Below are 13,698 nucleotides of genomic sequence, written 5' to 3' on the forward strand. Positions count from 1 at the left end.
AGCAGCTGTACAAATGGCTCCCACGCTAGGAGAAAATATATGCGCTAGTCCTGGAACTGGTGATGCATGCTGAAATATCCTGGGGACAAATTGAAACTCCAGAGGGAAATAAATGTTATTTTCAGGACCATTGTAATGCAAAATATCATAAGGTTTTTTTCACTCTCCATCATTTTTGAAAGGTCACAGAGAACAGGAGAGGTCCCTGAGCACAACAGGAAAGTCAATGTCACTCCAGTCTTCAAAAAGGGCAAGAAGGAAGACCCAGGAAATTACAAGTTAGTGAGCCTCACCTCCATCCCTGGAAAGGTGATGAAGCAGTTCATTCTGGAGGTCATCTTTAAGAATACAATAGAATAGAATAAACCAGGTTGGAAGAGACCTTCAAGATCATCGTGTCACACCTATCATCCAACACCACCTAATCAACTAACCCATGCAACCAAACACCCTGTCAAGTCTCCTCCTGAACACCTCCAGCGATGGTGACTCCACCACCTCCTTGGGCAGCCCATTCCAATGGGCAATCACCCTCTCTGTGTAAAACTTCCTCCTGACCTCCAGCCTGAACCTCCCCTGGCACAGCCGGAGACTGTGTCCTCTTGTTCTTGTGCTGGCTTCCTGGGAGAAGAGACCAAAATCCACCTGTCTAAAACCCCCCTGAGTCTCCTCCTCACCAGGCTAAGCAGCCCCAGATCCCTCAGCCTCTCCTCATAGGGCTTGTGTTCCAAGCTGTAATGGGTTGGGGCAAACCCCCTCCCCACCACAGGGCAGAAACAACGACTCAGACAAAGGGATTGCAAAAGTGATAGAAAGTTTAAATAGAAAAACAATTTGAAAACAAACACTAATGAAAGCTTTACAGAGAACCACAAGCACCGTGACAAAGAGAGAGATCCCAGAACATACCCAAGGACATCCCATCCCCACCTGGGGGTACACCCAAACCCCCCCCAGGGCTCTTTCCTGCCCCCCAACCCAGCCCCAGGCCTGGGCAGGCCCAAGAGAGGCGGCTCACGCCATTTTACCTAGGCTGCAGCTGGGGACGAAAGAGGAAGTGAAGACCCCGCATGGGCATTTTATAGGGGAGCAGGGCATTATGGGAAATGGAATACCTGCCTGTGACCCCCCCAGGGCTGGGCCCACCCGTAGGGACCTCCCAGGTGTGTTCTGTGCAGTGGCATCCGGGCCAGCACCCAGCCTAAACCACCACACAAGCCCCTCACCAACTTCGTTGCCCTTCTCTGGACTCATTCCAGCAAGTCAAGATCCTTCCTAAACTGAGGGGCCCAGAACTGGACACAGTACTCGAGGTGTGGCCTAACCAGTGCTGTGTACAGGGGCAGAATGACCTCCCTGCTCCTGCTGGCCACACTGTTCTTAATGCAGGCCAGGATGCCATTGGCCCTCTTGGCTGCCTGGGCACACTGCAGGCTCATGTTCAGCCTACCATCAACCAGCACCCCCAGGTCCCTCTCTCCCTGGCCACTCTCCAGCCACTCTGACCCCAGCCTGTAGCTCTGCATGGGTTTGTTGTGGCCAATGTGCAGAACCCGGCACTTGGATGTGTTAAATCTCATGCCGTTGGACTCTGCCCATCTGTCCAACCCTTTCGAGGTCTCTCTGCAGAGCCTCTCTACCCTCCAGCAGATCAACTCCTGCCCCCAGCTTGGTGTCGTCAGCAAATTTACTGATGATGGACTCAATGCCCTCACCCAGATCATCAACAAAGATGTTAAAGAGCACAGGGCCCAGCACTGATCCCTGGGGGACTCCACTACTAACTGGCCGCCAGCTGGATGTGGCACCATTCACCACCACTCTCTGGGCTCGGCCATCCAGCCAGTTCCTAACCCAGCTCAGAGTGCTGCTGTCCAAGCCATGGGCTGACAGCTTGGCCAGGAGTTTGCTATGGGGGACGGTGTCAAAGGCCTTGCTGAGGTCCAGGTAAACTACATCCACAGGCCTCCCCACATTCACCAGGCGGGTCACCTGCTCTTAGAAGGAGATCAGGTTGGTCAGGCAGGACCTGCCCTTCCTAAATCCATGCTGGCTGAGCCTGATCCCTTGGCCATCCTCTAAGTGCTGTGTGATTGCACTAAGGATGGCCTGTTCCATGATCTTGCCTGGCACTGAGGTCAGGCTGACCGGCCTATAATTCCCTGGCTCATCCAACTGGCCCTTCTTGTGGATGGGCACCACGTTGGCCAGCTTCCAGTCCTCTGGGACCTCTCCAGTGAGCCAGGACTGCTGAAAAATGATGGAGAGCAGCTTGGCCAGCTCCTCTGACAGCTATCTCAGCACCCTAGGATGGATCCCATCTGGTCCCATGGACTTGTGGGGATCCAGGCGGCTGAGCAGATCACCGACTACCCCATTTTGGAACAGTGGAAAACTATGCTGCTCCCTGGCTCCTTCTGCCAGCTCTGCAGGCCAGCTGTCTGGAAGACATTCTGTCCTGCTAGTAAAAATTGAGGCAAAGAAGTTGTTGAGTATCTCTGCCTTTTCGTCATCCCTTGTCGCAACATTCCCCTCCGTGTCCACCAAGGAGTGGAGGTTGTCTCTGCCCTTCCTCTTGCTATTAATGTATTTATAGAAGGACTTTATGTTGTCCTTTACAGCAGAGGCCATGCTAAGCTCCAAATGTGCTTTTGCCTCCCTAATTTTCTTCCTACAAGACCGAGCAACATCCTTAAATTTTTCATGGGTTGCTTCACCTTTCTTCCAAAGATGATACACCCTCTTTTTTTCCCTTAGTTCTATTAAAAGTTAATTAACCATCCAGGCTGGCTGTCTGCCCCAGCAGCTCATCTTCCAGCACATTGGCACAGCCTGTCCCTGAGCCTTCAACAATTCTTCCCTGAAGTAGGACCAGCTCTCCTGGACCCCTTTGTTTTTAAGGGCTTTATCCCAAGGAACCCTCTGAATTAGTTCCTTGAGTAGCCTGAAGTCCGCCCTCCGGAAGTACAGAGTGGAGGTCTTCTTGCTACCCCTCTTAGCTTGACCAAATAATGAGAATTCAATTATCTCGTGGTCACTGGCCCCTAAACACCCTCTGACAACCACATCACCCACCAGCCCTTCCCTATTGGTGAAGAGGAGGTCAAGCATAGCCTTGCCCCTGGTAGGCTCTCGCAGCACCTGGGATAAGAAGCCGTCCTCCATGCATTCTAAGAACCTCCTAGATTGCCTCCTCTCTGCTATGTTAAGATCCCAGCAGATATCAGGCAAGTTGAAGTCGCCCATGAGAACAAGGTCCGGAGATCTTGAGACAGCCTTAAGCTGCCTATAGAATGACTCATCAACATCTTCCTCCTGGTTGGGTGGTCTATAACAGACTCCAACCAGGATGTCAGCCCTGTTGGCCTTCCCTCTAATTCTCACCCGCAGGCACTCAACCCGATCGTCCCTGATCTCCAGCTCAATGGCATCTAGTGCCTCCCTGATGTAAAGGGCCACCCCTCCACCCCTTCTTCCTTGCCTGTCTCTCCTGAAGAGCCTGCAGCCATAAATTGCAGCGCTCCAGTCATGTGAGTCGTCCCACCACGTCTCTGTGATGGCAACTACATCATAACTTTCCTGCTGCAGCAAGGCTTCCAGCTCCTCTTGTTTGTTGCCCATACTTCATGCATTAGTGTACATGTGCTTCATCCGGGCTGCTGGTTTCACCTCTGGCTCTGGCTTATCATCCCCAGACCCCAGCCTGGGGGGACTGGTTTCAGCTTCTTCCCCCTTCGAAACTAGTTTAAGAATACGGAGGGGAAGATTATCAGGAGTAGTATGCATGGGTTAACAACGGGAAACCATGCTTGACCAATCTGATAGCCTTCTATGATGGAGTGGATTTTGACATGTATCATCCTCCTAGGGGAACTCAGGAAGCGTAGGTGTCGAGGGTTAGAGAGAAAGGCCCAGCCTTCTCCCCCCACAAAGAGAAAAAGAAATAAAACCCACAGCTAGACACAGCTGAAGTTCATAGTCCATTCCAGCTATACTCAGATGTTGATGATTCAAAAGTCCAAGAAAATCAGGAAACTAGAGGAAATGGAAAACAGTTTATCCCTTCACCGACAAAGCGAAGAATAGGAAAAGAGGGATTCTCAGGATTTCTTAGTTGACTCAGGACTCTCAGGGTTCTCAGGGCTCGTGCACCGTAGATTCCTCGCACACTCTTCCTTTGGACGTGATGTAGCTGTACAACAGTTTGAAATTAAACTCAGCTAAAGTTAAATTCCTTTGTGGAATACACTGAATTTCACCATTCTCTTGCATTACCCAATAAGCGTGACCCGGACCTTCAGCTGAAACCACCCCTCGGACAGGTTTAGCCTCTCCTGAGGGCGAAAATAACCAAACAGCTTTACCTAACAGATTCTTTTCACTAACAACAGGAACTCTATCACCTTCTACTTTGTGTAGCAGATCTGAATATGCCAGTCCAGCTCGGTTCACTGAACCTCTACTATTTACCAGCCAGGTTGCTTGTGCTAAATGTTTTTCCCAGTTTTTCAAAGATCCACCCCCCATGGCTTTAAGAGTGGTCTTCAACAAACCATTGTAGCGTTCAATCTTCCCTGAAGCTGGTGTGCAGTTGGGAATATGAAAAATCCCCTCAATACCGTGCTCTTTTGCCCAGCTCTTCACAAGATTGTTCTTGAAATGAGTTGTGTTCTCTAACTCGATCCTCTCTGGAGTTCCGTGTCTCTCCAGACCGAGAATGGTGTTGCGTGCAGTTGCATGTGGAACTGGATAAGTTTCCAACCATCCAGTGTTTGCCTCTACCATAGTAAGCACATATTGCTTACCAGAATGAGAACGTGATAGAGTGATGTAGTCAATCTGCCAAGCTTCACCATACTTGTACGTGGACCATCTGTCACCATACCACAAGGGCTTAATTTGCTTTGTCTGCTTAATAGCAGCACAAATGTCACAATCATGGATGACCTGTGTGATAGCATCCATGGAAATGTCTATGGATCTGTCACGAGCCCATTGGTATGTTGCATCTCTGCCTTGATGTCCTGACGAATCATGAGCCCACCGAGCTAAGAATATCTCACCTCGGTGTTTCCAGTCAAGATCAAGATTAGAGTCCATGTCTACTTGAGAAACTCTTGCAGCTAGATCTGCCTGATGGTTGTGTTGCTGTTCCTCAGTAGCTTTGCACTTAGGAATGTGAGCATCAATGTGTCTCACCTTCACTGGAATTCTCTTGATTCGATCAGCAATGTCCTTCCACAGGTCTGCTGCCCAAATGGGTTTTCCTTTCTCTGCCAACCATTCTTCTTCCAGTTCTTTAGCCAACCCCATAGAGCACTGGCTACCATCCATGAGTCGGTGTAGAGATAAAGCTTTGGCCATCTCTCACGTTCAGCCACGTCGAGAGCTAGCTGGACAGCTTTTACCTCTGCAAACTGACTGGATTCTCCTTCTCCATCTTTCGCCTCTGCAACTCGGCGTGTTGGACTCCACACTGCAGACTTCCACCTACACTTGTTTCCAACAAGACGACAGGAACCATCTGTGAACAAAGCGTATTACTTTTCATCATCAGAAAGGTCATTGTAAGGAGGAGCTTCCTCAGCACGAGTTACTTTCTCCTCTGGAGGTTTAGCACAATTGGTACCTTCAGGCTAACTTGAGATTACCTCCACCAGACCAGGCCTTGCAAGATTTCCCATTCAAGCTCTCTGTGTTATCAGAGCCATCCACTCAGACCATGTTGAGTCTGCAGCACGATGTGGTGTGGAGCCTTTGCCTTTGAACATCCAATTCAAAACTAGTAATCTGGGAGCTAAGTAAAGTTGTGATTCAGTTCCAATTACTTCAGAAGCTGCTTTCACTCCTTCATAGGCAGCTAGAATTTCTTTCTCTGTTAGAGTATAATTAGCCTCTGAACCTCTGTAACCTCGACTCCAGAAAGCAAGAGGTCGTCCATGTTTCTCACCTGGAGCTTTTTGCCACAAGCACCAGGTTGGACCATTGTCACTTGCAGCCGTGTACAAAATGTTTTTAATGTCTGGACCATCTCGGACAGGTCCGAGTCCCATTGCTTGGACTACCTTTTGCTTTATCTGGTCAAAGTCTGCTTGTTGTTCAGGTCCCCAGTGGAAACTGTTTCTCTTTCGAGTCACATCATACAGAGGTTTCACAATCTGACTGTAACCAGGAATGTGCAGTCTCCAAAATCCCACTATCCCCAAGAAACGTGGAGTTTCTTGCTTGTTTGTGGGATTTGCCATGGTAGAGACTCTATTTACCACATCCACTGGAATGTGTCGGCGTCCATCCTGCCACCGCACTCCCAGAAACTGAATCTCTGTGGTAGGTCCTTTCACCTTGTCTCGCTTGATGGCAAAACCTGCATTCAGAAGAATGTCAATGATTTTGTTACCTTTCTCAAAGATTTCTTCAGCAGTTTTACCCCAGACGATGATATCATCGATGAATTGGATGTGTTCTGGAGCACCGCCTTTCTCCAGATCATCTTGGATTACTGCATGACAGATACTTGAGCTGTGGATCCAGCCCACTGGCAATCTGTTGAACGTGTATTGGATTCCTCTCCAGGTGAAAGCAAACTGAGGCCTGCATTCCTCTCCTATGGGAATAGAGAAAAATGCATTAGCGATGTCTGTGGTAGCATACCATTTGGGCTCTTTGGATTCCAGCTCATACTGGAGTTCCATCATGTCTGGTACTGCTGCACTCACAGGTGGTGTTACTTCATTCAGGGCTTGGTAGTCTACTGTCAGATGCCAGTCTCTATTCTGCTTTCTCACAGGCCACACTGCACTTTTGAAAGGTGAATGAGTTTTGCTGACGACTTTCTGACTCTCCAACCGACGAATCAGATTCTGAATGGGCAACAAAGAGTCACAGTTGGTTCTATATTGTCTGTGATGCACAGTCTGAGAAGCAACTGGCAATTTAATGTCCTGTATCTTATGTTGTCCCACAACTGCTGATTCATCAGAAAGCTCAGGTCTAACAGACAGCTTCAGTTTTTGTCCATCAATTTCTACAGAAGCTACTTGAAAAGCCCATTTGTAACCTCTAGGGTCTTTGAAACGCCCTTCTCTCAGAAAATTCGTTCCCAAAATACAAGGTGCATCAGGTCCAGTCACAACTGTATGCTTCCTCCATTGTTTACCAGTTAAACTTATATTAACCTCCACCTTACTCAACTCTTGAGATCCACCAGTGACACCCGGAATAGTTATAGACTCTGATCCCTGATAATTTGATGGCATTATGGTGCACTGAGCTCCTGTGTCAACCAAGGCCCTGTACTTCCGAAATTGTGAAGTGCCAGGCCACTGGGATGTGCACATCCCAATAGATTCTATTATCTCTATTATCCCTCTCCTCCCCCTGGCGGGAGGCAGGTCACCCCTAGTTGTGGGGAACATGCCCACGTGTGCATTGAGCTCAGTGTGCAGTGTTATAACTGGAGCCACTGTTGGAGCTACTAGAGTTGAACTGTGGAAGTAACAGCTACCCTTCTGGTATTGCTACCTTGGATTCTGCCACTTTGCAGCTCCCTCAGTCTCCTGAAAAGATTAGAAGTTGGTTGGCCGTCCCAGCGGTTCATGTTGTCACCAAACTGATCACGCAGAGTTATCCAGATTGTGCTACGTGAATGCCTTGGAGGTCTGTTTTGGTTTGACCTGTTTTGGTATGACTTCCTTGGAGGATGTCTATTCCTTACAGATGAAACTTGTATCCCTCTGGAGGAAGAATTAGTATCACACAGTATCACAGTATAACTTAGGTTGGAAAGGACCTCGAGGATCATCGAGTCCAACCTATCAACACAGACCCCATGACTAGACCAAGGCACCAAGTGCCACGTCCAATCTCCTCTTGAACGCCTCCAAGGATGATGGCTCAATCACCTCCCTGGGCAACCCATTCCAATGACGAATGACTCGCTCGGTGAAGAATTTCCTCCTCACCTCGAGTCTAAACCTCCCTTGGTGCAGCTTGAGACTGTGTCCCCTTGTTCTGGTGCTGGTTGCCTGGGAGAAGAGGCCAACCCCCTCCTGGCTACAACCACCTTTCAGGTAGTTGTAGAGGGCAATGAGGTCACCCCCGAGCCTCCTCTTCTCCAGGCTAAACAATCCCAGCTCCCTCAGCCTCTCCTCATAGGGCTTGTGTTCAAGGCCTCTCACCAGCCTTGTTGCCCTTTTCTGGACACGTTCAGGTTTTTTGATGTCCTTCTTAAATTGAGGGGCCCAGAACTGGACACAGTACCCAAAATGTGGCCTAACTAGTGCAGAGTACAGGGGCACAATGACCTCCCTGCTCCTGCTGGCCACACTATTCCTAATGCAGGCCAGGATGCCATTGGCCCTCCTGGCCACCTGGGCACACTGTTGGCTCATATTCAGGCGGCTGTCGACCAGCACACCCAGGTCCCTCTCTGTCTGGGAGCTCTCCAGCCACTCCGACCCCTGCCTGTAGCTCTGCATGGGATTGCCGTAGCCAAAGTGCAGCACTCGGCACTTGGACTTGTTGAATGCCATCCCATTGGACTCTGCCCATCTGTCCAGTCTGTCGAGGTCCCTCTGCAGAGCCTTTCCACCCTCTAACTGACTAACATCTGCCCCTAACTTGGTGTCATCTGCAAACTTGCTGATGACTGACTCGACCCCCTCATCCAGATCATCGATGAATATGTTGAAGAAGATAGAGCCCAGTACTGATCCCTGGGGGACACCACTGGTGACTGGCCGCCAGCTGGATGTGGCACCGTTCACTATCACTCTCTGGGCCCGGCCCTCCAGCCGGTTCCTAACCCAGCACAGAATGTAGTGGTCCAAGCCACGGGCTGACAGCTTAGCCAGCAGTTTGCTGTGGGGGACGGTGTCAAAGGCCTTGCTGAAGTCCAGGTAGACCACATCCACAGGCCTCCCCACGTTCACCAGGCGGGTCACCTGATCATAGAAGGAAATCAGGTTGGAGAGGCAGGACGTGCCCTTCCTAAATCCATGCTGACTGGACCTGAGCCCTTGGCCATCTTTCAGGTGTGCAGTTATTGCCGCCAGGATAATCTGCTCCATCACTTTCCCTGGCACTGAGGTCAGGCTGACTGGCCTGTAGTTTCCATGTTCCTCCATCCGACCCTTCTTGTGGATGGGGACCACATTGGCCAGTTTCCAGTCATCTGGGACCTCACCGGTGAGCCAGGACTGGAGGAAAATGATGGAGAGTGGCCTAGCCAGCACATCTGCCAGCTCTCTCAGCACCCTAGCATGGATCCCATCCAGTCCCATGGACTTGTGAGTATCCAAGTGGCTGAGCAGGTCCTGAACTAATTCCTCATGGATTACCTGGGCATTACACTGCTCCCCGAACCCATTGCCCAGCTCCGGAGGCCACTCGTCCTGAACTCCTGCCTTGCTGTTAAAAATTGAGGCAAAGAAGGTGTTCAGGACCTCAGCCTTTTCCTCATCTTCGGTCACCATGTTGCCCTCCAGGTCCACTAGGGAGTTCAGGTTTTTCCTGCCCTTCTTCTTATTGTTAATATATTTATAAAAATGCTTTTTATTATCTTTGACAGAGGTGGCCAGCTTCAGTTCCAGCTGGGCCTTTGCCTCCCTAATTTTATTCCTCTGTGCCAATTGGCATATGGAATCCTTCAGCTCTTTCACGCAGTTCTCAATTTTTCCAGACAGAGTTTCAATGGCTGAAACCAAAGAAAAACGTGTCATGCTATCCTCCAATTGTCTCATTTGATCACTGAATTGGCCAACCGTAGGAGGAGCTCCACCATAATTTCTTGACACAATTCTGCTTGCCAGAATGTTTGCATAATTAGAAGGAGCAAGTTTGATGAGCTTTTTAGCGAGACCAGTTCCCACAGGAATGTCATCAGGATTCAGAGTTTCATGTTCCCCATAGAGCATCTCTCTAACAGCAAATTCTCTCAAGCGCTTAATTCCCTCATCTATGGTAGTCCAGGGTTTAGGATTCCATGGAAGATCATCTCGGGAAGGATATCTCAGGGCAACTGCAAATAAAAGGCGGACCCACAGATTAACCTTACCGAGAATCTTGCCTAGATGTCTATCTATTCCATTATCCTTCGAGAGATTTCCTAACTGAGCTGCTGACTTGTCTCCAACTATTAGAGTTGGAGCACCTGTATCATAACATCTTCTAAGCCAAGTTAGAATTGGTTCCTTTTCTGCTCTGGTGTAATCTTCATGGACATTTCTCAGCTCTTCGTGAGGCGAAGGACACCCAGAAAGGTCATCTTCTTCTCCATCTACCACATCTTCCTGAACATGTTGTCCCCATAATCCTGCTGTCACTCTCCTAAGGATCTCTCTAAGCTGAGAAGCACCCTTAGCTGCTGTCCTAGCTGCATCTCTTTCTGGTGTTGATCTCAATAATTCAGCTAGATCTTTAGAACAAATCTTCTCTTCATCCTCAGCAGTATGAAGAAAAATAATACAGGAAAAAAATTCCCTCCTCTGCTAAAGAGTTCCCCCCCCGTATCCCCCTGTCTCCCCTTTTTCCCCAAAGAGAGTTAGAAAGAGAGAAAAAGAGCAATCGTTAATAAAAGCAGTTATAAATTAAAGCAAAGTGTTAGTAGGCCACACGCTTATCTGTCCAAGGTCAGTCTGGTAGAGAGCCTAGAAGCAGATGAGCTGGAAAGGGAGGAGGGAAGAGTGAACGGAGGAAAGTCCCAGTCGCACTCAAAACTTAAAGTTGCATTCTACCAATCTACCAATTAAATTCGTTTAGACTTGTCTTTTGTTTACAAAACATTCAGCCACAGTCCCCCAGTACTGTCCTTTTCTTAAAGGCACAGCCTCAAACGGTCACAGTAGGTGTGAGCATTTGAGGCTGTCCCCTTAAGAAAGGGAATATTGTAGTCGGATGTTTGTAAACAAAAAGACGGATCTAAACTAATTTCATTGGTAGATTGGGAGGAAGCACATTCTGAACTGGGAGTGCAGCAGGGTATCCTGGGCATTCCTGCACTTTTCTGGTCAGTCTGTCTTCCCTCCTTCGGTGGCTTTGCAGCTCACAGCATTCTGGGCTTTTGGCCAAGGCTTGACCTCAAAACTGATAAGCTGCAAGGCCTGTATTAACCGCTTTCCAATTAACACATAACTGCTTCTAACTTTTTTCTCTTTTCTCCCTTTCTAACCCTCTCTGGGGAAAGGGGGAGCGAAGGGGGAGCTGAGGTGGAGAACCCCCTCAGCAGAGGGGGGAACTCTCATTTCTGTGCTTTGTTGTATATTTTTATATATATTGTAAATATTGTAATTTCTGTAAATTCCCCTGCATATTCTATATTGCTTTGTAAATATACAGCACCCACTGCTTTGCTAATTCAGCTGTGAGTTTTTTTATCTTTACCCTTAAATTTTCTTCCCTGTATTCACAGTGGGGGGGCAAGGGCATGGCTTTTCCGACAAACCTACGACATTTTTTTTTTCTTGGCTTACCCAACGTGCGGCAGATAATTAGGTTAACTTATTACTTGATTGATTTAGTGTTTTCTAGCTGAATAAGCAAACATGAAGGTGTTGTGGTTTGTAGAGCGATTATTCTTTTCAATTTTTGGGGCTCTGGTTTACAGATATTGTTTGGGTTTGATTTTGGATTACCTGGGTAAATATTTGGTGCTGACAATTTATCTGTGGGTTATGTATGGAGTTAGATTATGGTATGGAAAATGTGTTGATTTCTTATGGCCAGCAAGATACAGAAATGTTACCTCCACCACTCTCCCAATTGAGATAAAGGGTTTTAAGATTCCACCGGAGGAGAGAGTAACTTTAGGTGATGGCTGGGATCCAAACGTGATTTATGTGATGTGTATAATTCTGCTGCTCATGATAACTAATGTGTATTCATTGTATTCTTTGCGGCGAGAGAGAAAAATATCCAGGGCTTGTTTTGTTATTAAAACTAGATCAAAGAGAAAACACCGTGGTTCTGGATCAGTCCCAGAGACACCTAGCGATGAGGAGTGTGGAGAATCTCTGTCAGTTAAAAAGAGAGCTAAGAAGTTATTTGGAAAGGCTTCTCTAAATGACTTTGCTGATGATTCTGCAAGGCTACCAAGGGCGGCGGCTGGTATCAACATGGCGCCTACTCCTTCTCCTCCTTCTTCTTCTTCGTCGGCCATTAACGAAGCAACGTCAGTTCCGCCCACTCTCTCGGTGGGACCGGAAGTAACTGCCCCAGCAGATGATTTATCTCAGGACCTGTCAGCTTCTATTAAGGTGGCTGTAAATTCAAACACAGCTCCAGTTAAGGTGGCTGTTTTAAAGACTAGAAGTGGAAAGACCAAAGCTGAATGGAGAAGAAGAGCAGGAGACTGATCCTGGTGAGGGGCCCTCTACTCTAAAAAATCCTGCTGAGGAGGAAGAGAAGATTTGTTTTAAAGATCACAGTATCACAGTATCACAGTATCACTTAGGTTGGAAAGGACCTCGAGGATCATCGAGTCCAACCTATCAACACAGACCCCATGACTAGACCATGGCACCAAGTGCCACTTCCAATCTCCCCTTGAACGCCTCCAGGGTCGATGACTCAACCACCTCCCTGGGCAACCCACTCCAATGACGAATGACTCGCTCGGTGAAGAACTTCCTCCTCACCTCGAGTCTGAACCTCCCCTGGCGCAGCTTGAGACTGTGTCCCCTCGTTCTGGTGCTGGTTGCCTGGGAGAAGAGGCCAACCCCCTCCTGGCTACAACCACCCTTCAGGTAGTTGTAGAGGGCAATGAGGTCACCCCTGAGCCTCCTCTTCTCCAGGCTAAACAATCCCAGCTCCCTCAGCCTCTCCTCATAGGGCTTGTGTTCAAGGCCTCTCACCAGCCTTGTTGCCCTTCTCTGGACACGTTCAAGTGTTTCGATGTCCTTCTTAAACTGAGGGGCCCAGAACTGGACACAGTACTCAAGGTGCAGCCTAACCAGAGCAGAGTACAGGGGCACAATGACCTCCCTGCTCCTGCTGGCCACACTATTCCTAATCTAGCTGATTTAGTGAGAGTAAAGCAGGATAGAGATGCAGCTAGGAAAGGAGCTGGCAAAGGTGGTTCTCAGCTTAAAGAGATCCTTGAGAAAATCACAGAAGGATTATTAGGGAAACCAGTTGAGGGGGAGGAGCTACAAGATGACATAACTGAGTATTCGTCACCCCGCAAAGAGATAACAAATGTCCGTAAAGACTACACCAGGGCAGATAAGGAGCCAGTTCTAGCTTGGCTTAGTAGGTGTTATGATACAGGTGCTCCAGCTCTAACAGTTGGAGACAAGTCAGCAGCTCAGTTAGGAACTCTCTCGAGGGATAATGGAATAGATAGACATCTAGGCAAGAATCTCGGTAAGGTTAATCTGTGGATACGCCTTTTAATAGCGGTTGCCCTGAGATATCCTTCCCGAGATGATCTTCCATGGAATCCTAAACCCTGGACTACCATAGATGACGGAATTAAGCGCTTGAGAGAATTTGCTGTTAGAGAGATACACTATGGTGAACAAGAAACTCTGAATCCTGATGACATTCCTATGGGTATTGGTCTTGCTAAAAAGCTCATGAAACTTGCTCCTTCTAATTATGCAAACATTCTGGCAAGCAGAATTGTGTCAAGAAATTATGGTGGAGCTTCTCCTACGGCTGGCCAATTCAGTGATCAAATGAGACAATTGGAGGATAGCATGA

Source organism: Melanerpes formicivorus, unplaced genomic scaffold (assembly GCF_026170545.1).
Source record: "Melanerpes formicivorus ecotype bairdi unplaced genomic scaffold, bMelFor1.0.p_v2 SCAF_9, whole genome shotgun sequence".
Lineage (NCBI taxonomy): Eukaryota > Metazoa > Chordata > Aves > Piciformes > Picidae > Melanerpes > Melanerpes formicivorus.